Here is a 23910-nt window from a genome sequence, read left to right as displayed (position 1 = left end):
GGAGTCCCCAGCATCCTCTAGGACGTTAGAGAAACTAGGATTTTAATACCTACCGGTAAATCCTTTTCTCTTAGTCTGTAGAGGATGCTGGGCACCCGTCCCAGTGCGTACTGTGTCTGCAGTTATTAAATGGCCCTTAACTCCAGAACATTTATGTGGAGACAACTTTCCTGACTTGACCATCTTCCTTGGACGTTTTCCCCCTGTGTGACTGCTCCCCAGCCTCGGAGGGTTGCATCTGTGGTCCGTAGGATCCAGTGCTGGATCCCGAACCATCGCCCCTCTAGGAGGTGAGAACTGTGCAGCCACCAATGGAGTGAGATTCTGGTCTTGGAAGACAGGATTATCCTCCGGTGCATGTGTAGGTGGGATCCGGACCACTTGTCCAACAGGTCCCACTGGAACACTCTAGCATGGAACCTGCCAAACTGAATGGCCTCGTAGGCCACAACCATCTTCCCCAGCAACCGAATGCATTGATGGATTAACACTCTTGCTGGTTTCAGAATTTGTTTGACCAGACTCTGGATCTCCATAGCCTTTCCCCTGGAAGAAAACCTCTTCTGTGTCCAGTATGACTCCCAAAAACAACTACCGCGTCATTGGGACCAACTGCGATTTTGGCAAGTGTAGGAGCCAACCATGTTGTTGAAGAACTGTCAGGGAGAGTGCAATGTTTTGCACCAACTGGTCCCTGGATCTCACCTTTATCAGGAGATCATCCAAGTACGGGATAATTGTGACTCCTTGCTTGCGAAGGAGAACCATCATTTCCGCCATCACCCTGGTGAAAATCCTCGGAGCCGTGGACAGACCAAACGGCAATGTCTGAAATTGGTAATGACAATCCTGAATTGCAAACCTTAGGTAGCTTGATGCAGTGGCTAAATGGGAACATGTAAGTAGGCATCCTTTATGTCTACCAAAACCATGAAATCTCTTTCCTCCGGACTGGAGATCACTACCCTGAGAGATTCCATCTTGAAATTGAATTTCTTTAGGAAGAAATTGAGGGATTTCAGAATTTAGATTGGTCTGACTGAGCCGTCCGGCTTCGGGACCACGAAGAGGCTTGAATAAAAACCTTCTCCCTGCTGACTAAGGCCGATTTGAACAATCGGTGAGGGGGAACGTCTTGAAACCCCAGTTTGTACCCTTGGGACACTGTTTGTAAAACCCACGAGTCCAGGTCCGAATGAATCCAGAACTGACTGAAGAGTTTTAGACGTGCCCCCACTGGTGTGGGCTCCTGCAAGAAAGCCCCAGCGTCACGCAGTGGATTTGGCAGAAGCAGAGGACAATCTCTGCTCCTGCGATCTTGAAGAGGCTACAGACCTCTTCCTTCTCCTTCCTCTACCTGCAAAGAAAGGGGAATCTTAACTTCTTGCATATCTATTGGGCCAAAATGACTGCGGTAGATAATGATGCGTCTTCATCCGTTGAGAGGGAACATAGGGCAAGAAGGTTGGCTTACCTGCGGGAGCTGCCGAGATCAAATTAACTAGGCCGTCGCCAAACAAGGCTTCACCTTCATAGGGAAGAGACTCCCTTTCTTCTTGGAGTCAGCATCAGCATTCCCTTGGTGAATCCACAATGCCCTCCTATCCGAGACTGCCATGAAATTGGCCCGTGAACTCAAGAGTCCTATATCCCTTGCAGTCGTAAGTATGCTGCAGTGTCAACAGGCCAACTAAACCCTCCCCCCTCCTTTTACCCCATCACTTTGTCCAGTCCCTGTTGTCCATACTGTATTGCCATTATTATGCATGTTGCTGTGCTGGCCCTTTTCTGAATGTCCCTGCCACCGCCACCGAAGAGCTGGATAGCCCAGTATGAAAACCACCTGCCGGCCTCACTGACGGTCCGAGTCAAAGGCTCCATTTTTTTTTTAAAGATCCCTCTGCCAAGTTAAGGGGGGCTTAAGGGGGCCCCAGAGATATCAGTGTACTGGGGCCCAAGATTTCTGTTGCTGGCCCTGACCCTCAGGGGCGTATCTACCCCTTGGCCAGGATGTCACTTGCCAGGAGCACCATCCAGGTTTCAGTTGTGGGATTAGAGTTCATACAGTAATTAAATGTTTTCATATTGAGAACTACATCTCCCAGCATATACAGTGTGCTGGGGATGCTAACAAGCTTTATTTAAAAGTTTAAAAAAACATTGCTTTTATAATTGCAATGGTTAAAAAGGGAGAGCTATAAATCAATTTATCAGTGAATGATCGCAGTTTGAGCCGTTACATTTTTTACTGAACCACCTATCCCTCCACACTCACTACCTGTCCTCAGGATACATTTACCATCCCGGCAGATGGTATACCGGCGGTCATTTGACCGATGTTGGAATCCTGACACCACTTGGGAGACTGGTGCCGGCACACAGACAGCCAACATCCCGAAGGTGAGTATTGGAGGGAGGGTTAGGAGTCGGACCAGGGGAGGTGGTGTAAGGGAAGGCACTAGGAGGGGGGGGGTAGCCCTAGCTGCCACCCCCTGAGGGTTAGCCCTATCCGCCACCCCCCCAGAGGGTTAGTATTAGGATTGGGGATCATGTGACCTCTGGAATCCCGAGCGCCGGATGCCATACCCAACCCCCTTTACTTTTTCAGGCATTTCTATCTCTCCTCTCTCTATGGTGTTCCAATTGCCCACTTTCCCTTGTGCTTTACTCTCTCTCTCTCTCTCTCTCTCCTTTGTTTAGAGCATCAGTTTCTGTAGTCCACTTATACCCTTATTTTTTCCAGTGTTTCACTAACTCTCTGATGTAATGAGGATGTATGGTCTAGAGGGATCAGTAATGCATTGTACTGTATAGAGGCGTCAGGGATGTAGCGTAGGGAATAGAGGCGTCAGGGATGTAGCGTAGGGAATAGAGGCGTCAGGGATGTGGCGTAGGGAATAGAGGCGTCAGGGATGTGGCGTAGGGAATAGAGGCGTCATGGATGTGGCGTAGGGAATAGAGGCGTCAGGGATGTAGCGTAGGAAATAGAGGCGTCAGGGATGTGGCGTAGGGAATAGAGGCGTCAGGGATGTGGCGTAGGGAATAGAGGCGTCAGGGATGTGGCGTAGGGAATAGAGGCATCAGGGATGTGGCGTAGGGAATAGAGGTGTCAGGGATGTAGCGTAGGGAATATAGGCATCAGGGATGTACTAGCAGGTATATAGAGGTCAGTGTACTGTAAAGAGGGGTCAGTAATGCAGTGATGGTTATAGAAAGGTCAGTGATGTAGTGTAGGGTATAGAGGGGTCAGTTATGTAGTGTGGGGTAAAGAGGGGTCAGTAAAGATACTAAGCTGAAGTACTTAGAACACTTCTTGAATTAAGACACAACCTGCAAGAAAAAGTATGCAATATGGGTGAAAAGGCAAATGTCAGAGGTCTGATACAAGTGACCAGCTCCATACCTTGCACCACATAGCGTTATGTTAAACTGGGATATGTTCTTTTTTGGTGTGTGTGTGTGTGTGTGTGTGTGTGTGTGTGTGTGTGTGTGCCAAAGGCTGCCTGCCTTATTGCTCCTCCCCCATCCGGCTCCCAAGCACCTCTGCTGCCCAGTGATCCAGGAGCCTGCTGCTAGGAAGAAGTGGCCGAGCTTCAGCAAGCGAGTCTGGAAACTGGCGGAGGAAGTCATGATAACCAGATAATGGGGAGTGGAGAGCCAGTTCCAAGGTAATACTTTATACAGCTGGTTGAGATCCTGGTCGGTGGATATGGATTCCAAGAAAACCCTGGAGGTGCTTCCTATCAAGGGAGACACTCTCTTTGGAGAAGACCTCAATAAGATTGTAGCTGATCTGGCTACTGCTAAAACAACTTGCCTACCTAGTATGACTCCTACCACGTAGAAGGCTAAAAGTACTTTTCCTTGGCCCTTTCATCCTCCAGGTAAAGCGTACCCATGGTCAGGCATACCCAAAGCAAGCTCATGCTTCCAGACCTGCCAAGCCCAGACTGAAGCAAGCCTGGGCTGCCCGTCAGCCTGCTTCCAAAACGGACAAGCCTGCCGCATGACGGGGCGGGCCTCCCTCTGGGGGATCCCAGGGTGGGGGGCCCGACTTCTAAGTTTGGCATAGAAAGGTATAATTCTAAGATAGAGAATTCTATTTGGAGCTCACCTTGTACTTTGTGAAGAAATAATCAGCATTGTGGCTGAGCAGATACATGTAGTGTGTGGCTGCAAACTGCATGGATCTGCTGCGTTGCAATGCTGATACTTTTTTTTTCAAAGTACCAATAGCTTCATATAATGTTCACAATTTTTATGCAGGATCAAATAGCTCAATGGGTAGGGTGTTTGATTAGAATTCAACAGGTTATAGGTTTGAATCCTTGGTATTGTAGTTTGAGATGTCGGCATCCTATCACCTGGGATATCATACTAAATAAATGGAGTTGATCAATTTTTTTTTTTTTTATTAAACTAGGGACAATTTCCAGATACTTTTATTTATAACTGAGATTGCCCCCTGGAACTTCACATCAGTTGACAACTATGCATGAGTGGGCAGTGCTTGCCCTGGATCTGCCCACCCATTTGTGTGCCATCATAAAAGAAAGCATAACTGACAGTTATCCTGGGCGTACACTACACAATTATCTGTCAGGCTATCTATCCAGTCTGGATGGATGGAATAAAAATCTGGTAATGTATAGGAGCAAATGTCAATTAACCATTTGCTCCCAAACACTAGAAAAGTGGTCAAAAATGGTCATTACACAAATTGGTTAAACCCAAAATTTAACCAATTTGTTTAGGGGACCATTTTTGTCCATTTTCTAGTGTTTGAGAGTAAATCGTTGATGGTCATTTGCTCACATAGATAACCGGATTTCTATTCCAATCAGCCAGTGTTGGAGAGATGGTCTGCCAGATTACATAATGCATACCAGAGCCATAACTAGACTTTTTAGTGCCCTGTGACAGAGAATTATATGCCCCCCCCCCCCCACTATTTTTGCAATATGGACAAAAGGCGCATGCCTCGTGGGGAAGGGGCATAACAAGATTGGTCTCAGAGAAAGCACATGAGATATGAAGATATATCTAGTATACTTGACACTCAATGGTTTGTGGTATTGCCGGGGGGCCCTCCTTAAATGCATATACAGTCACACATGGCTTGCTTGTGCAAATGGCATATCAGCAGTCAGCACTAACTGGTGACATGCCATTTGTACAAGTAAGCCATGTGTGACTAATATATAAACACACTTTATTAAATAACACCTCAAACTACCATACCCAGGATTCAAACCTATAACCTGTTGAATTCTAATCAAACACCCTACCCATTGAGCTACTTGATCCTGCATAAAAATTGTGAACATTATATGATGCTATTGGTACTTTGCAAAAAAAAATTATTAGCATTGCAACTCAGCAGATCAATGCAGTGTGCAGCCACACACTCCATATATCTGCTCAGCCACAATGCTGATTATTTCTTCACAAAGTACAAGGTGAGCTCCAAATAGAATTCTCTAGCTTAGATTATACCTTTCTATGCAAGGGTAAATAGGTCAATTGTTTGACTGCAATGCCACAGGAAATGGTTTGGATCCAAGACAGTGTGACTGAATAATAAAGAAACCTTAAGATGAGTTCATGAATGTTGTATAAGTATTAGTGAGAGAAGGGGTCAGGAGCATGCTAGGCTGCAAAAAATAAGGTAGGCTGCAAGTGAAAGTAATGATCTCCTATATATTTTCCCAGATCTGTCACTCTGTGTGGCTAACTCTGGGGGAAGTCACAGCAATGGGCGGAGACGGCATCTGCAGGACGATACACCAGTGCCAGCAGCAGACCGTAACAAAGTGACAGATTTGGGAGAATATATAGGAGGTAGGGAGGTGGCCATGGTACATGGCTGACCAAGGGACACTAGCTCATGTACCCCTTTACCACTGAGGCTAGCCACCAAGGATGGACCTGTCACCAGTGCACATGCAATAACCTCTTCTGCTGCCCTCTTTGCAACTCAGATTGCCCAGTGCTCCCCTTCGCTAACAGTCCACAAAGTTTCCCCATCTCACGATCTGCCTCCTCACCGCCACTTTCATCTCTACAGCACACGCGCATATCATACAAGATCCCATCATGCGTACGTAGGTCTGAAATGCCAGAGGGAGGTTGGGGGGAGATTGACATGCGCCAGCAACACCACACAGCTCACTGTGACCACAGTGGAGAGGCGCTGCAACAGGACAATACACCAACCTCGGAGCAAGGAACTGCGTCGGTCAGGAGGAGAACTATTTCAATAGCATAAAAAGGTTAGTGCGTCCCACCCTATGGACACCAGACTCATCAATTCACTGTTGCCAGAGTCTCATACAATGACTCTGAACCTCTAAGCACACTATTTGACTGTCCACACCCTGCTGTGCCTATTACCCATCTCCTCCACCACCCTCAACACTGACCCACACATCATTCACCCACAAAGATACAATAAAGGTAGTTTGGATAAATTAGCTAAATGAAATGGATTTAACCAATTTATCTAAATGACCATTTTTGGATGTTTTCCAGTGTTTGTGAGCAAATGGTCAATTGTCATTTGCTGCCACATATTAGCATAATTTTGTTTCAACTAGAAAAAAAAAATGGACAGATAATCTAAGTGTGGATCCAGTTTAAAGGTCCGTATTCACGGACCGATTTTGGGGAGAGATGTGTGCTGAGCGAACTGCTCAGCACACATCTCTCCCCCCGCTCAGCACAGCGTGATGTGTGCTGAGCGTACGGGGGGTGGGGGGGCGCTCATTTCACCCCCTGTGTAGGGCATTCTGTGTGTATCCAGCTTAACAGGTGTGAGCATCATACAACTACTGACTTGCGAGTAACTATACAGCAGCTCCATACCTTGTGACTTGAAGAAACACCAGTTAACCCCGGGAATGCTGCAGTCAAAGCAACAATTCCTCTTCTTACATTCCGCTGCACTTATTGTGGGGTAGCCGCAATCCCTTCTGCTGTACGGTTCCACATTACATTGTTTCTTGTCACTTCCTGTTGATGCAGTAAGGAAACATCCAGGAATTACAGCAGCTTAGTTTTTTTTTTTTTTTAACTGGTGCAATTTAGCTAGATCACAGGGCAATTTAGCTCCTTTGGTCCTTTTTTAGGACCAGTTAATCAGACAGTTGAGCAAACTGAAAAACAGCTAACAGGAAATTTCCACTTAAATGGTATTTTCTAATCTTATCTGACCATGACTAAGAATAAAGGATACACAAGATAAACTCTTATAGCTATTGACCTTATCCATGTTTAAGCTCCATCAAATCTGTAATCAATAGCACTACATGCTCCCACTCTACCACTGTACTGTATACTCTACCTGTGTTTTTAAGGTAAAAACACCATTTAACCCCAGTGACACTTGAATTAAAGCAGCAGCCTCTATAATAGCATTCTTTAGCATTAATCCCAGGAAATCTGCAATCTTCACGCTCTTTGATAGCCACGCTACATTGCTGTTTACTTGGATGGAGCAGAGAGCACAACATCAGGACATAGGAAATATTACAATGCATGATAAGAAAGGTGTGAGTTCTACAGCAAGGCTCTAACCCTTTGCCAGTGCCAAATACATAGGGCTTAACTCAGATCTGATCACAGCAGCAAATTTATTAGCTAAAACCATGTACACTGCAGGGGGGGGGGGGTGTATAATATGTGCAGAGAGAGTTAGATTTTGGTGCGGTGTGTTCAAACTGAAATCTACATTGCAGTGTAAAAACAAAACAGCCAGTATTTACCCTGCACACAAACAATATAACCCACCTAAATCTCTCTGCAAATGTTATATCTGCCCCCCCCCCCCCCCCCCATCCCTGCAGTGCACATGGTTTTGCCCACTAGCTAACAAATTTGCTGCATCTGGGAATTACAGCATCTTAATATTTCTTTTTACAGAGGGTTCAGCAAATTAAATTATTTAGTGAAATACTGTAATCATAACAGTTACAGGGATATTGTAGGTAGATTTATTGTCAGTGGATAAATGTAAAAATTAAACCCTTAGGCATAGTTCCCAAATGCTGTCATTGCAATCCAGATTTTAAGGATATCATGCTTGAGCACGGGTGACTTAATTAGAACTTCGGTCAATGTGAATTAACCATTGGACTCAACCATGGTTATCCTTAAAACCCAGGGGTCTATTTAAGATCGATCTTAATCGATGTTGGGCTTCCAGGTTGAAAAAAAAACACACATTTACTAACATTTTAAAATTTATATAAAAAATCATCTGTTCGTAAATGCAGTGCACATGGTTTTGCCCAACTGCTAACAAAAATCCTGCTGCGATCAACTCAGAATTACCCCCCATGGCCCTCATTCCGAGTTGTTCGCTCGCAAGCTGCTTTTAGCAGCATTGCACACGCTAAGCCGCCGCCTACTGGGAGTGAATCTTAGCATCTTAAAATTGCGAACGAAAGATTTGCACTATTGCGATAAGACATCTCTGTGCAGTTTCTGAGTAGCTCGAGACTTACTCTGCCAGTGCGATCAGTTCAGTGCTTGTCGTTCCTGGTTTGACGTCACAAACACACCCAGCGTTCGCCCAGACACTCCTCCGTTTCTCCAGCCATTACCGCGTTTTTCCCAGAAACGGTAGCATTTTTTCCCACACGCCCCTAAAACGGTCTGTTTCCGCCCAGAAACACCCACTTCCTGTCAATCACATTACGATCACCAGAACGATGAAAAAACGGTGAGTAATATTCCTAACTGCATAGCAAGTTTACTTGGCGCAGTCGCAGTGCGAACATTGCGCATGCGCATTAAGCGGAAAATCGCTGCGATGCGAAGAAAATTACCGAGCGAACAACTCGGAATGACCACCTATGTGCACTGCAGGGAAGGCAGATTTAACATGTGCAGAGAGAGTTAGATTTGGGTGTGGTGTGTTCAATCTGCAATCTAATTTGCAGTGTAAAAATAAAGCAGTCAGTATTTACCCTGCACAGAAACAAAATAACTCACCCAAATCTAACTCTTTCTGCACATGTTATATCTGCCTCCCCTGCAGTACACATGGTTTTGCCCAACTGCTAACAAAATTCCTGCTGCGATCAACTTGGAATTACCCCCATAGAATTACCCCCATTTTCACACTGCTCGTGTATATAAGACATAGGGCCTAATTCAGTTTGGATCGTAATACGCGTTCCAACCGCAAAAACTATGAAGAGGATTGGGGCATATACGCAGGGTCCATCCTGTGCGCGTGCCTACATTTTCTCCGGGTGCCCCGCAGAAAATGCGAATGCCTCTGCCTGTCAATCAGTAGAGGGCGTACCTTCGCAGGTATATCGCGATCATGAGCCATGTCTCCCATTTTTGTCATTATAGGTGCTCTGTGAGCTGCTGGCCATGCCCCAGCCCCTCTGTCTCCCGTGAATAGACATTGAGGCTTATTCAGACCAGATCGCTTCAATTTATTTTCACCCAACGGGCAATCAGGTCTGCACTGCACAAGCGTATGCGCCACAATGCGTAAGTGCGACGGTCCGGAGATCACAAGAAGATTGACAAGAAGAGGGTGTTTGTGTGGGTTGCAACTGAATGTTTCTAGGGAGTGTCCGGAAAAACACTGGAGGGACCCGGCGTTTTGTGGGAGGATTTGTGACGTCACCTCAATGGCTGAGTAAGTGCTGAGCTGTGCAGCTCTTGTGCACATGTGATCACACACCTGCACAGCAAATTTTCCCTTCCGCTGTAGGCGGCAACTACCTGATTACAGGGATGCAAAAAACACACCCTAGCGATCAGGTCTGAATTACCCACAATGTGCATATTTGCAGAGCAACAAGCTACAGGGAGCCTTCCACCCCCCCCCCCTTCCCCATGACTATGGGACACTGCGGCCCCCACAGGGGGGGGGGGTTGTTAGCTGGACATTCCCAAAAAAAGTGACTGTCCTGCAAAAATTGGTATAGTTGGGAGGTATGTTCAAATACATTTATTGTTTTGCATGCGGGGTAAATACTGGCTTCTTTGACATTTAGCCACAAATGCTGCACAGCTGAATTACAGTATTACACTGCAATTAACAGTTATGCTAGGACATTCCCCCTCCCAAATCTACCTCTCTCTGCATGTTACATCTGTCCCACAGTGGCGTGCGGTGAGGTCAGTGGCTAGTGAGGCACTACAGCCATAATTTCCGCCGAATCCTGCCGATGACCCTTAGCCAATGCCCGCTACTGCCTCTGAGCCGATACCCGCTGCCACCGTCAATGGCTTACAAACTCTCCCACAATCAACTGACCCAGCCCTCCACCACTAATTTCTATCTCAGTCCGATGCCGCCAATGCCCGCTGCCTGCCTGCTCATTGTTCTTGTTATATATTATACATTTTTAAAGAAAAAAAAATGAGTGTTTGGGACTGGGAAGGGTGAGGGAGGAGGACATGAATGCACTTTTGTTGTCCAGGGCTTCCATTAACTTAAAGGAGAAGGGTCTGAATGGGTTAAAAAAAATGCGTGAGGTCCCCCCTCCTTAGTATAACCAGCCTCGGGCTCTTTGAGCTGGTCCTGGTTATTTAAATACTGGGGGGAAAATTGGACAGGGGTTCCCCGTATTTAGACAACCAGCACCGGGCTCTTAGAACGGTCCAGGTTCCAAAAATACGTGGGACAAAAGATGTAGGGGTCCCCCATATTTTTAAAACCAGCACCGGGCTCCACTAGCCAGAGAGATAATGCCACAGACGGGGGACACTTTTATGTAGGTCCCTGCGGCCCTGGCATTACCCCTCCAACTAGTCACCCCTGGCCGGGGTTCCCTGGAGGAGTGGGGACCCCTTAAATCAAGAGGTTCCTCCCCTCGAGGCACCCAAGGGCCAGAGGTGAAGCCCGAGGCTGTCCCCAGCACCCCTGGGTGGTGGGTGCCGGGCTGATAGCCATGTGTGTAAAAAAAGAATATTGTTTTTGTTGTTGTGGAACTACAAGGCCCAGCAAGCCTCCCCCGCTTGCTGGTACTTGGAGAACCTCAAGTACCAGCAGGCGGGGAAATAACGGGCTTGCTGGTACCTGTAGTTCTACAACAACAAAAAATACCCAAATAAAAACACAAACACACACACCGTGACAGTAAAATTATTGAGACAGGCTGTAGCATGTGGGTGCATGTAACCCTATAAAAGTGATGGATTGGGTGACTATTACAATACCCACTGTTGCTGTCTGAAAAATTATGGATTTATAGATTGCTCTGCCGAGACATGTTTTTTTCTAAAATGCACCACAGGTATGGATGGATAGTATACTTGACGACACAGAGGTAGGTAGAGCAGTGGCCTACTGTACCGTACTGCTATATATTATATTATTTATTATTATTATTATTATTATCCTTTATTTATATGGCGCCACAAGGGTTCCGCAGTGCCCAATTACAGAGTACATAAACAAATAATCAAACAGGAAAACAGCAATTTACAGTTGACAACAATATAGGACAAGTACAGGGTAAATAAACATAGCTACATCAGCAGATGACACTGGAATAAGTATCAGGTGGCAGAAGACTGCTGGATTTGGTGCAGCTGAAGATTATTAAAGTAAGAAAAGAGTAAGCACATGAGGGAAGAGGGCCCTGCTCGTGAGAGCTTACATTCTAAAAGGGAGGGGTAGACAGACAGGGGTGAGACAGATGGGGTACATAGAGAGCGTGGAACAGAGGTTTAGGATGAGATTTGGCTGGGTTTGGTGAAGAAGTGGGTCTTGAGAGCCCGTTTGAAGTTTTGTAGAGAGGTGGAGAGTCTGAGGGGGAGAGATTGGGAATTCCAGAGAAGTGGTGCAGCACGTGAAAAATCTTGGAGGTAGGAGTGGGAGGAAGTAATCCGTAGGCAGGAGTCGGTGTGCATTAGCAGAGCGAAGAGGGCGGGTGGGAGTGTAAAGCGAGATAAGATCAGAGATGTAGATGGGAGAGGAGTGGGTGAGGGCTTTGTAAGCAAGTGTGAGAAGCTTGAAATGGATTCTGAAAGGGAAGGGGAGCCAGTGAAGAACTAGTAAGAGAGGAGAGGTGGACGTAGTGCGTTTGGTGAGGAAAATGAGCCGGGAAGCAGCATTGAGGATAGATTGGAGTGGAGAGAGGTATTTGTCAGGAATGCCAGTCAGGAAGAGATTACAGCAGTCCAGTCTGGAGATGACCAGTGAGTGGATAAGAGTCTTAGTAGCATCCTGGGTCAGAAAGGGTATGATCCTGGAAATATTTTTTAGATGAAAACGGCAGGTTTGTGAGAGGTGCTGAATGTGTGGTTTGAAGGAGAGGGAGGAGTCAAGGATTACTCCAAGACAGCGCACTTGGGGGGTAGAGGAGATAGTAGTGCCATCAATAGATAATGAGATTGTAGGAGGTGAGGTTATGCGGGAGGGAGGTAGGATGATCAGCTCGGTCTTAGACATGTTAAGTTTAAGAAAGCGCTGGGACATCCAGGAAGAGATAGCAGAGAGACAGTTGGAGATACGAGTGAGGAGAGTAGGGGAGAGGTCTGGAGAGGAAAGATAGATTTGAGTGTCATCAGCATAGAGATGATATTGGAAACCAAAAGAACTAATGAGCTTACCTAGTGAGGACGTATAGAGAGAGAAGAGAAGAGGACCAAGGACAGAACCTTGGGGTACCCCTACAGTTAGTGGAAGTGAGGGGGAGGTGGAGTCATGAGAGGAGACAGAGAATGAACGGTCAGAAAGTTAGGACGACAACCAAGAGAGGGCTGTGTTACGCAGACCAATGGAGTGAAGGATTTGCAGTAGGAGAGGATGGTCCACAGTGTCAAAAGCAGCAGAGAGATCAAGTAGAATAAGTAGAGAGTAGTGTCCCTTAGATTTAGCAGCATGGAGGTCATTGCATACTTTTGTAAGGGCAGTTTCAGTGGAGTGGAGAGGACGGAAGCCAGACTGGAATGGGTCAAGCAGTGAGTGTGAGGAAAGAAAGGAAGTAAGGCGGTTGTAGACAATACGCTCAAGGAGTTTGGAGGCAAAAGGGAGGAGAGAGATGGGTCGGTAGTTGGAGAGAGTGTTTGGATCAAGGGTAGGTTTTTTAAGAATAGGAGAGATGAGAGCGTGCTTGAAGGCAGAGGGGACAGTGCCTGATGAGAGGGAGAGATTGAGAAGGTGGGAAAGATGGGAAAAAGCAGAAGAAGAGAGGTGGCAAAGGAGGCGGGAGGGGATTGGGTCAAGTGGGGAGGTGGTGAGGGGACAGGAACGAATGAGGGCCATGACTTCCTCTCCAGATGCATGGGAGAAAGATGACAGAGTTGGTGCGAGGGATGGGGAGGGTTGGTAAGGGTTGGGAGAAGGCTGGTTACTGATAGTCTGGTGTGATGTGATGTCCTGACGTATGGAGTCAATTTTGGATGTGAAGTAAGTGGCAAAGTCAAGAGCAGAGAGTGAGGAAGGGAGACGAGGTGGAGGTGGGCAGAGGAGTGAGTTGAGAGTGGCAAAGAGGCGCCGGGGGTTGGAAGACTGGGAGGAGATGAGGTTCTTGAAGTATGACTGTTTAGCAAGAGAAAGGGCAGCACTGAAGGATGAGAGCATAAGTTTGAAATGGAGGAAGTCTGCCTTAGAGCGTGATTTCCTCCAGTGTCGCTCAGCCGTACGTGAGCATTTTTGCAGATATCTGGTGCATTTGGTGTGCCAGGGTTGAGGTGTTAATTTGTGAGGGTGAATAGTGGTTGGTGGAGCAACAGAGTCAAGAGCAGAAGTAAGGGAAGCATTGTATGTGGAAGTGGCTTGTTCAGGGCATGAGAGAGAGAGAATAGGAGAGAGAAGTGAGTCAAACAGGGAGGAAAGGAATGTGGTGTCAATAGCTTCAATGTTACGCTTAGTGATGGTAGCCTTAGAAGGTAGAGATGGGGAAGTCGAGAGAGATAGGTTGAAGGAGAGCAGGTGGTGGTCAGAGAGGGGAAATGGGGAGTTGGAAAAATCAGAAATATCACAGCGGTGAGTGAAGACCAGATCCAGTGAGCTCCCATTCACATGGGAGGGTGAGGAGGTCCACTGGGAGAGACCAAGTGAAGAGGTGAGGTTAAGGAGTTTAGAGGCAGGGGATTGTGTGGGGATGTCAATAGGGATGTTGAAATCGCCTAGGATAATGGTGGGAATGTCAGAAGAGAGGAAGTGAGGAAGCCAGGAAGCAAAGTTGTCGATTAATTTGGAAGCAGTGCCAGGGGGGCGGTAAATGACAGCTACTCTAAGATAAACTGGTTGGAAGAGGCATATGGCGTGGACCTCAAATGTAAAGAATATAAGGGATGGTTCTGGTGGTATGAGTTGGTAGGAGTAACTAGAAGGTAAAAGGACCCCAACACCACCCCCATGGCGACCCCCAGGTCGGGGTGTGTGTGTGAATGTAAGGCCCCCAGCAGAGAGAGCAGCAGCAGAAGTAGTGTCAGAGGGCGTAATCCAAGTTTCAGTAATGGCTAGTAGGTGTAGGGAGTTGGAAATGAAAAGGTCATGAGTGGGGACCAGTTTGTTATAAACAGATCTGGCATTCCAGAGGGCACAGGATAGGGGGTATGAGTTTGTGGGAGAGATGTGAATTAGATTTTCAGGGTTGCTGTAGCGATGAGGTGGGATTAACTTTGAGGGCAGGGATGATGAGAGAGTAGTGATGGTACGGGTGCCTGAGCTAGGAGGGGAAACTGCAGGAGGTGGGCAGGGAGGGAGGTCAGTGTGATGTGGATGGGGGTGTGGGGAGGTGACAGGGAAGGGAGAGAGGGAGCAGGGCTGAGTTGTGGGGTAGCAGGACCATGGGGCAGAGGTGAATGAAAGTGGGGTAACAGGAAAGGTGGGGGAAGGAAACAGAGGGATGGAGGGGAGACAGAGGAGGGGAGAGAGGAGGAGGTGGAGGAGACTAGGGGGGAAGGCTAAAGATACATTATTAGGTAGACACTTAGTGATGTGGGGAGTATAAGAAAACCTTGACATAGTGTTAAGTAGGTAAATAGGTTGAGGGAAAGTGGAAGTAGGAGAGGAGACTGTAAGGCAATCCGAGCAGAAGAATTGCAGAAATGCAGGTGAGAAAAGCTGTGTAGGCTCAAGGGGTGTAGATTTAGTATGAAATGAGTCAAAAGCGTAGATAAAGTGGGTGCAGAAAAGTATTTGGAGTGTAAGAAATGAAAGGATTGTGAGAGGTTTAAGAAGCAATGGTAATTATGTTAGATGTTTTAAGTGTTTGCAGGTAAAATTGCATTGGTGCAGCTGTGCTTAAAAAACAAAATTACAATAATACAGATACAGGCATTTGTAGGTGAAATGGATGGTTTATGAAATGTCCAAGTAAGGTAGTTCTGTGCTATGTAATCAGATGCAACAATCAGGAGGTGAGTGATCTGAGGAGTAAGTGACTCACATTTGTTATTAGTTCTTCAGTTTTCTTTGTTTTGTTAGATTGGTGTGCTTCTGTTTTCCTTCTTTTTCACTTCGATTGAACGCTGATTGAACACTGCTGTTATGTGTCAATTTTATCACGGTTTGATAAAAATGCACGCTTAGATCAATAAATGCACAGCCAAATGGCTTTGCACAGCCTACACCATTGGACTTAAGTAGAAGACTATTACAAGTGAAACCAATAATTGAAATCTGTAACCACACCCCACCCCCTCAAATGCCAGGCAATAAATTACCTTAAAAACAACAACCAGGCATTCCACAAAGACTAAACTGGGTCTATATCATTCAAAACTTTAAAAAAGTACTTCAAAATCACATACTATGCAATAATGTTTCAATTTGCATTACCCAGCAGAATTAGCTTTGCATATATAGATATAGTGCAGCAGAATATATTGGTGGTTGTAGTCAATTGTAATTACCTGTAGGTGACAAGAAGAGAAGAAACGTCAATTCACAATCGATATCAGCTGAAGATAAATTAATGCTGATTGAACACTGCTGTTATGTGTCAATTTTATCACGCTTTGATAAAAATGCATGCTTAGATCAATAAATGCACAGCCAAACGGCTTTGCACAGCCTACACCATTGGACTTAAGTAGAAGACTATTACAAGTGAAACCAATAATTGAAATCTGTAACCACACCCCACCCCCTCAAATGCCAGGCAATAAATTACCTTAAAAACAACAACCAGGCATTCCACAAAGATTAAACTGGGTCTATATCATTCAAAACTTTTAAAAAGTACTTCAAAATCACATACTATGCAATAATGTTTCAATTTGCATTACCCAGCAGAATTAGCTTTGCATATATAGATATAGTGCAGCAGAATATATTGGTGGTTGTAGTCAATTGTAATTACTCAGCAGAATTAGCTTTGCATATATAGATATAGTGCAGCAGAATATATTGGTGGTTGTAGTCAATTGTAATTACCCAGCAGAATTAGCTTTGCAAATATAGATATAGTGCAGCAGAATATATTGGTGGTTTTAGTCAGTTGTAATTACCCAGCAGAATTAGCTTTGCATATATATAGTGCAGCAGAATATATTGGTGGTTGTAGTCAAATTAAGCAGACGGGAGAAGTCAGGATAGTGCGCAAGGGCATAGAAGGGAGCGGCTCAAGAAAAGAGAAGTGGAAACAGACAGCAAACTAGGCTGGAGAGAGACCTGAGACAAAGAGATCTGAATTATACGAGAGCCGACCAGGGGAAAAACAAATTATGCAGTCAAGTTTCCCACATTTGGAAAAATCACAGGAGCAGCACACCCAGAGTGCAATGAGTGAGCCTTGCCCTGGGAGAAGCACCTTCATGATCATAGTATATCACCTGGCAGGTAAGTAGGAGTTGGGCTAGAGCTGGGGAGGGTCGCTGCTCGGGCACCCCCCTGTCAAGTGAAGGAGATCCAACTGAGGCAGCACAAGGAATCTCTCGAAAGAAGAACAAGGCTAGAGGAAGATCTGAGACAAATAAATCTGACTTTTACCAGAGCTGACCAGAGGAAAGAACAAACACAGTCCCCCACTACCACAAATAATGCAGTCGAGTTTCCCACATTTGGGGAAATCATACGGGTCAGCATACCCAGAATACAATGAATGAACCTCACCCTGGGAGAACAATCTTCATGACCATGGTATCTCCTATGCAAAATAAGTATGATTTGGGATAGGGCTTGGGAGGGCCGCTGCTCAGGCACATCTCTGTCAAGTAAAGGAGATTCAACTGAGGCAGCACAAGGGAACTCTCATCTGGGGACAACAACTGCAGGGAGAACACATATTTTCAGATGAACATGGGAGGGCAGAAGGCTACCTAATACTGAAGCACCCCCAAACAACAAACCAAATGCAACAACTAGTGCAAGCATTCCTGGGGGAAGGCCTGCAGCAGATGGATTTGCATATGGTGATGTCATCCAAGCAGTGGGTCAAAGTTGGCTTCAACCCTCGTCTGCATATGAAAAGAGAAAAGGGGCGTGCAGGGCATGGCAGCATTTTTCGGCGCTTGGATGACCCCTAGTTCGCATTAAACACCTCCACCCTCCTTCGGTGTGGGGCTCATGTTGGCTATGCCCCAGCCCCGAAGCATTCAAGCTGATTTCTTGCAGCAGCTGGGCACTGTAACAGCTCCAGAGCTGCTCTGTAAGGCAAATAAAAGGGTGTGGGACCTGCAGCACTACCTGTAGTTCGCATTGTGCGTTGGAAGGCACAAAGTAAGCAGACGGGAGAAGTCAGGATAGTGCGCAAGGGCATAGAAGGGAGCAGCTCAAGAAAAGAGAAGTGGAAACAGACAGCAAACTAGGCTGGAGAGAGACCTGAGACAAAGAGATCTGAATTATACGAGAGCCGACCAGGGGAAACACAAATTATGCAGTCAAGTTTCCCACATTTGGGGAAATCGCAGGAGCAGCACACCCAGAGTGCAATGGGTGAGCCTTGCCCTGGGAGAAGCACCTTCGTGATTATAGTATCTCACCTGGCAGGTTAGTAGGAGTTGGGCTAGAGCTGGGGAGGGTCGCTGCTCGGGCACCCCCCTGTCAAGTGAAGGAGATCCAACTGAGGCAGCACAAGGGAACTCTCGAAATAAGAACAAGGCTAGAGGAAGATCTGAGACAAAGAAATCTGACTTTTACCAGAGCTGACATCACATCACACCAGACTATCAGTAACCAGCCTTCTCCCATCCCTTACCAACCCTCCCCATCCCTCGCACCAACTCTGTCATCTTTCTCCCATGCATCTGGAGAGGAAGTCATGGCCCTCATTCGTTCCTGTCCCCTCACCACCTCCCCACTTGACCCTATCCCCTCCCGCCTCCTCTGCCACATCTCTTCTTCTGCTTGTTCCCATCTTTCCCACCTTCTCAATCTCTCCCTCTCATCAGGCACTGTCCCCTCTGCCTTCAACCACGCTCTCATCTCTCCTATTCTTAAAAAACCTACCCTTGATCCAAACACTCTCTCCAACTACCGACCCATCTCTCTTCTCCCTTTTGCCTCCAAACTCCTTGAGCGTATTGTCTACAACCGCCTTACTTCCTTTCTTTCCTCACACTCACTGCTTGACCCATTCCAGTCTGGCTTCCGTCCTCTCCACTCCACTGAAACTGCCCTTACAAAAGTATGCAATGACCTCCATGCTGCTAAATCTAAGGGACACTACTCTCTACTTATTCTACTTGATCTCTCTGCTGCTTTTGACACTGTGGACCATCCTCTCCTACTGCAAATCCTTCACTCCATTGGTCTGCGTAACACTGCCCTCTCTTGGTTGTCGTCCTACCTTTCTGACCGTTCATTCTCTGTCTCCTCTCATGACTCCACCTCCCCCTCACTTCCACTAACTGTAGGGGTACCCCAAGGTTCTGTCCTTGGTCCTCTTCTCTCTCTATACGTCCTCACTAGGTAAGCTCATTAGTTCTTTTGGTTTCCAATATCATCTCTATGCTGATGACACTCAAATCTATCTTTCCTCTCCAGACCTCTCCCCTACTCTCCTCACTCGTATCTCCAACTGTCTCTCTGCTATCTCTTCCTGGATGTCCCAGCGCTTTCTTAAACTTAACATGTCTAAGATCGAGCTGATCATCTTCCCTCCCTCCCGCATAACCTCACCTCCTACAATCTCATTATCTATTGATGGCACTACTATCTCCTCTACCCCCCAAGTGCGCTGTCTTGGAGTAATCCTTGACTCCTCCCTCTCCTTCAAACCACACATTCAGCACCTCTTACAAACCTGCCGTTTTCATCTAAAAAATATTTCCAGGATCAGACCCTTTCTGACCCAGGATGCTACTAAGACTCTTATCCACTCACTGGTCATCTCCAGACTGGACTACTGTAATCTCCTCCTGACTGGCATTCCTGACAAATACCTCTTTCCACTCCAATATATCGTCAATGCTGCTGCCCGGCTCATTTTCCTCACCAAATGCACTACGTCCACCTCTCCTCTCTTACTAGTCCTTCCCTGGCTCCCCTTCCCTTTCAGAATCCATTTCAAGCTTCTCACACTTGCTTACAAAGCCCCTAACCACTCCTCTCCCATCTACATCTCTGATCTTATCTCGCTTTACACTCCCACCCGTCCTCTTCGCTCTGCTAATGCACGCCGACTCTCCTGCCTACGGATTACTTCCTCCCACTCCTACCTCCAAGATTTTTCACGTGCTGCACCACTTCTCTGGAATTCCCTACCTCTCCCCCTCAGACTCTCCACCTCTCTACAAAACTTCAAATGGGCTCTCAAGACCCACTTCTTCACCAAACCCAGCCAAATCTCATCCTAAACCTCTGTTCCACGCTCTCTATGTACCCCATCTGTCTCACCCCTGTCTGTCTACCCCTCCCCTTTAGAATGTAAGCTCTCACGAGCAGGGCCCTCTTCCCTCATGTGCTTACTCTTTTCTTACTTTAATAATCTTCAGCTGCACCAAATCCAGCAGTCTTCTGCCACCTGATACTTATTCCAGTGTCATCTGCTGATGTAGCTATGTTTATTTACCCTGTACTTGTCCTATATTGTCATCAACTGTAAGTTGCTGTTTTCCTGTTTGATTATTTGTTTATGTACTCTGTAATTGGGTGCTGCGGAACCCTTGTGGCGCCATATAAATAAAGGATAATAATAATAATAAATAATATAATATATAGCAGTACGGTACAGTAGGCCACTGCTCTACCTACCTCTGTGTCATCAAGTATACTATCCATCCATACCTGTGGTGCATTTTAGAAAAAAAACATATCTCGGCAGAGCAATCTATAAATCCATCATTTTTCAGACAGCAACAGTGGGTATTGTAATAGTCACCCAATCCATCACTTTTATAGGGTTACATGCATCCACATGCTACAGCCTGTCTCAATAATTTTACTGTCACGGTGTGTGTGTTTGTGTTTTTATTTGGGTATTTTTTTGTTGTTGTAGAACTACAGGTACCAGCGAGCCCGTTATTTCCCCACCTGCTGGTACTTGAGGTTCTCCAAGTACCAGCAAGTGGGGGAGGCTTGCTGGGCCTTGTACTTCCACAACAAAAAAACAATGTTCTTTTTTTACACTTATGGCTATCAGCCCGGCACCCACCACCCAGGGGTGCTGGGGACAGCCTCGGGCTTCACCCCTGGCCCTTGGGTGCCTCGAGGGGAGGAACCTCTTGATTTAAGGGGTCCCCACTCCTCCAGGGAACCCCGGCCAGGGGTGACTAGTTGGAGGGGTAATGCCAGGGCCGCAGGGACCTACATAAAAGTGTCCCCCGTCTGTGGCATTATCTCTCTGGCTAGTGGAGCCCGGTGCTGGTTTTAAAAATATGGGGGACCCCTACATCTTTTGTCCCACGTATTTTTGGAACCAGGACCCGTCTAAGAGCCCGGTGCTGGTTGTCTAAATACGGGGAACCTCTGTCCATTTTTCCCCCCAGTATTTAAATAACCAGGACCGGCTCAAAGAGGCTGGTTATACTAAGGAGGGGGGACCTCACACATTTTTTTTTAACCCATTCAGACCCTTCTCCTTTAAGTTAATGGAAGCCCTGGACAACAAAAGTGCATTCATGTCCTCCTCCCTCACCCTTCCCAGTCCCAAACACTCATTTTTTTTTTCTTTAAAAATTTACAATATATCACAAGAACAATGAGCAGGGCATTGGCGGCATCGGACTGAGATAGAAATTAGTGGTGGAGGGCTGGGTCAGTTGATTGTGGGAGAGTTTGTAAGCTATTGGCGGTGGCAGTGGGTATCGGCTCAGAGGCAGTAGCGGGCATTGGCTAAGGGTCATCGGCAGAATTCAGCGGACATTATGGCTGTAGTGCCTCACTAGCCACTGACCTCACCGCACGCCACTGTGGGACAGATGTAACATGCAGAGAGAGGTAGATTTTGGGAGAAGGAATGTCCTAGCATAACTGTTAATTGCAGTGTAATACTGTAATTCAACTGTGCAGCATTTGTGGCTAAATGTCAAAGAAGCCAGTATTTACCCTGCATGCAAAACAATAAATGTATTTGCACATACCTCCCAACTAACCCAATTTTTGCAGGACAGTCACTTTTTTGGGAATGTCCAGCTAACCCAAACAACCCCCCCCCCCCCCAGTGTCCCATAGTCATGGGGAAGGGGGGGGTGGAAGGCTCCCTGTAGCTTGTTGCTCTGCAAATATGCACATTGTGGGTAATTCAGACCTGATCGCTAGGGTGTGTTTTTTGCATCCCTGTGCTCAGGTAGTTGACGCCTACAGCGGAAGGGAAAATTTGCTGTGCAGGTGTGTGATCACATGTGCACAAGAGCTGCACAGCTCAGCACTTACTCAGCCATTGAGGTGACGTCACAAATCCTCCCACAAAACGCCGGGTCCCTCCAGTGTTTTTCCGGACACTCCCTAGAAACATTCAGTTGCCACCCACACAAACACCCTCTTCTTCTCAATCTTCTTGTGATCTCCGGACCGTCGCACCTACGCATTGTGGCGCATACGCATGTGCAGTGCAGACCTGATTGCCCGCTGGGTGAAAATAAATTGAAGCGATCTGGTCTGAATAAGCCACAATGTCTATTCACGGGAGACAGAGGGGCTGGGGCATGGTCAGCAGCTCACAGAGCACCTATAATGACAAAAATGGGAGACATGGCTCATGATCGCGATATACCTGCGAAGGTACGCCCTCTACTGATTGACAGGCAGAGGCATTCGCATTTTCTGCGGGGCACCCGGAGAAAATGTAGGCACATGCACAGGATGGACCCTGCGTATATGCCCCCATCCTCTTCATAGTTTTTGAGGTTGGAACGAGCAGTGTGAAAACATCAATCGATGGGGGTAATTCCAAGTTGATCGCAGCAGGAATTTTGTTAGCAGTTGGGCAAAACCATGTGTACTGCAGGGGAGGCAGATATAACATGTGCTGAAAGAGTTAGATTTGGGTGAGTTAATTTGTTTCTGTGCATGGTAAATACTGACTGCTTTATTTTTACACTGCAAATCAGATTGCAGATTGAACACACCACACCCAAATCTAACTCTGGTGGTCATTCCGAGTTGTTCGCTCGGTAATTTTCTTCGCATCGCAGCGATTTTCCGATTATTGCGCATGCGCAATGTTCGCACTGTGACTGCGCCAAGTAAATTTGCTATACAGTTAGGAATTTTACTCACGGCATTACGAGGTTTTTTCTTCGTTCTGGTGATCGGAGTGTGATTGACAGGAAGTGGGTGTTTCTGGGCGGAAACTGGTCATTTTATGGGCGTGTGGGAAAAAACGCTACCGTTTCTGGGAAAAACGCGGGAGTGGCTGGAGAAACGGAGGAGTGTCTGGGCGAACGCTGGGTGTGTTTGTGACGTCAAACCAGGAACGACAAGCACTGAACTGATCGCACTGGCAGAGTAAGTCTCGAGCTATTCAGAAACTGCACAGAGATGTCTTTTCGCAATATTGCGAATCTTTCTTTCGCAATTTTAAGATGCTAAGATTCACTCCCAGTAGGCGGCGGCTTAGCGTGTGCAATGATGCTAAAAGCAGCTTGCGAGCGATCAACTCGGAATGAGGGCCTCTCTCTGCACATGTTAAATCTGCCTTCCCTGCAGTGCACATGGGGGGTAATTCTGAGTTGATCGCAGCAGGATTTTTGTTAGCAGTTGGGCAAAACCATGTGCACTGCATTTACGAACAGATGATTTTTTATATAAATTTTAAAATGTTAGTAAATGTGTGTTTTTTTCAACCTGGAAGCCCAACATCGATTAAGATCGATCTTAAATAGACCCCTGGGTTTTAAGGATAACCATGGTTGAGTCCAATGGTTAATTCACATTGACCGAAGTTCTAATTAAGTAGTGATGTGCACCGGAAATTTTTCGGGTTTTGTGTTTTGGTTTTGGGTTCGGTTCCGCGGCCGTGTTTTGGGTTCGGACGCGTTTTGGCAAAACCTCACCGAAATTTTTTTGTCGGATTCGGGTGTGTTTTGGATTCGGGTGTTTTTTTAAAAAAACCCTAAAAAACAGCTTAAATCATAGAATTTGGGGGTCATTTTGATCCCATAGTATTATTAACCTCAATAACCATAATTTCCACTCATTTTCAGTCTTTTTTGAACACCTCACACCTCACAATATTATTTTAATTGGTATTTGGTACCGAGGACACAGTACCTCAATCAAGTCTATAGTTGGCTCTGAAATCAGCATTAAACTGGATCCACACTTAGATTATCTGTCCATTTATTTTTTCTAGTTGAAACAAAATTATGCTAATATGTGGCAGCAAATGACAATTGACCATTTGCTCCCAAACACTGGAAAACATCCAAAAATGGTCATTTAGATAAATTGGTTAAATCCATTTCATTTAGCTAATTTATCCAAACTACCTTTATTGTATCTTTGTGGGTGAATGATGTGTGGGTCAGTGTTGAGGGTGGTGGAGGAGATGGGTAATAGGCACAGCAGGGTGTGGACAGTCAAATAGTGTGCTTAGAGGT

The 23910-nt window shown here is 46.3% G+C and overlaps 3 non-coding genes across 3 annotated transcripts; all 3 read right to left on the bottom strand.

Annotated features, from left to right (window-relative positions):
• Positions 1–16613: 16613 nt before the first annotated feature.
• On the bottom strand, positions 16614–16776 carry LOC135025125 (U1 spliceosomal RNA). The gene has a single exon (XR_010221928.1). It is a non-coding gene; the product is annotated as a U1 spliceosomal RNA (small nuclear RNA).
• A 152-nt stretch (positions 16777–16928) lies between these two features.
• On the bottom strand, positions 16929–17092 carry LOC135025097 (U1 spliceosomal RNA). The gene has a single exon (XR_010221903.1). It is a non-coding gene; the product is annotated as a U1 spliceosomal RNA (small nuclear RNA).
• Positions 17093–17762: 670 nt separating this feature from the next.
• LOC135025115 (U1 spliceosomal RNA) lies at positions 17763–17925 on the bottom strand. The gene has a single exon (XR_010221921.1). It is a non-coding gene; the product is annotated as a U1 spliceosomal RNA (small nuclear RNA).
• Between the last annotated feature and the right edge of the window lie 5985 nt (positions 17926–23910).

The sequence above is a fragment of the Pseudophryne corroboree genome, unplaced genomic scaffold (assembly GCF_028390025.1).
Source record: "Pseudophryne corroboree isolate aPseCor3 unplaced genomic scaffold, aPseCor3.hap2 scaffold_412, whole genome shotgun sequence".
NCBI lineage: Eukaryota > Metazoa > Chordata > Amphibia > Anura > Myobatrachidae > Pseudophryne > Pseudophryne corroboree.
The sequence above is the reverse complement of the archived record's forward strand: the minus strand, read 5'-3'. Positions and strand labels throughout refer to the sequence as shown.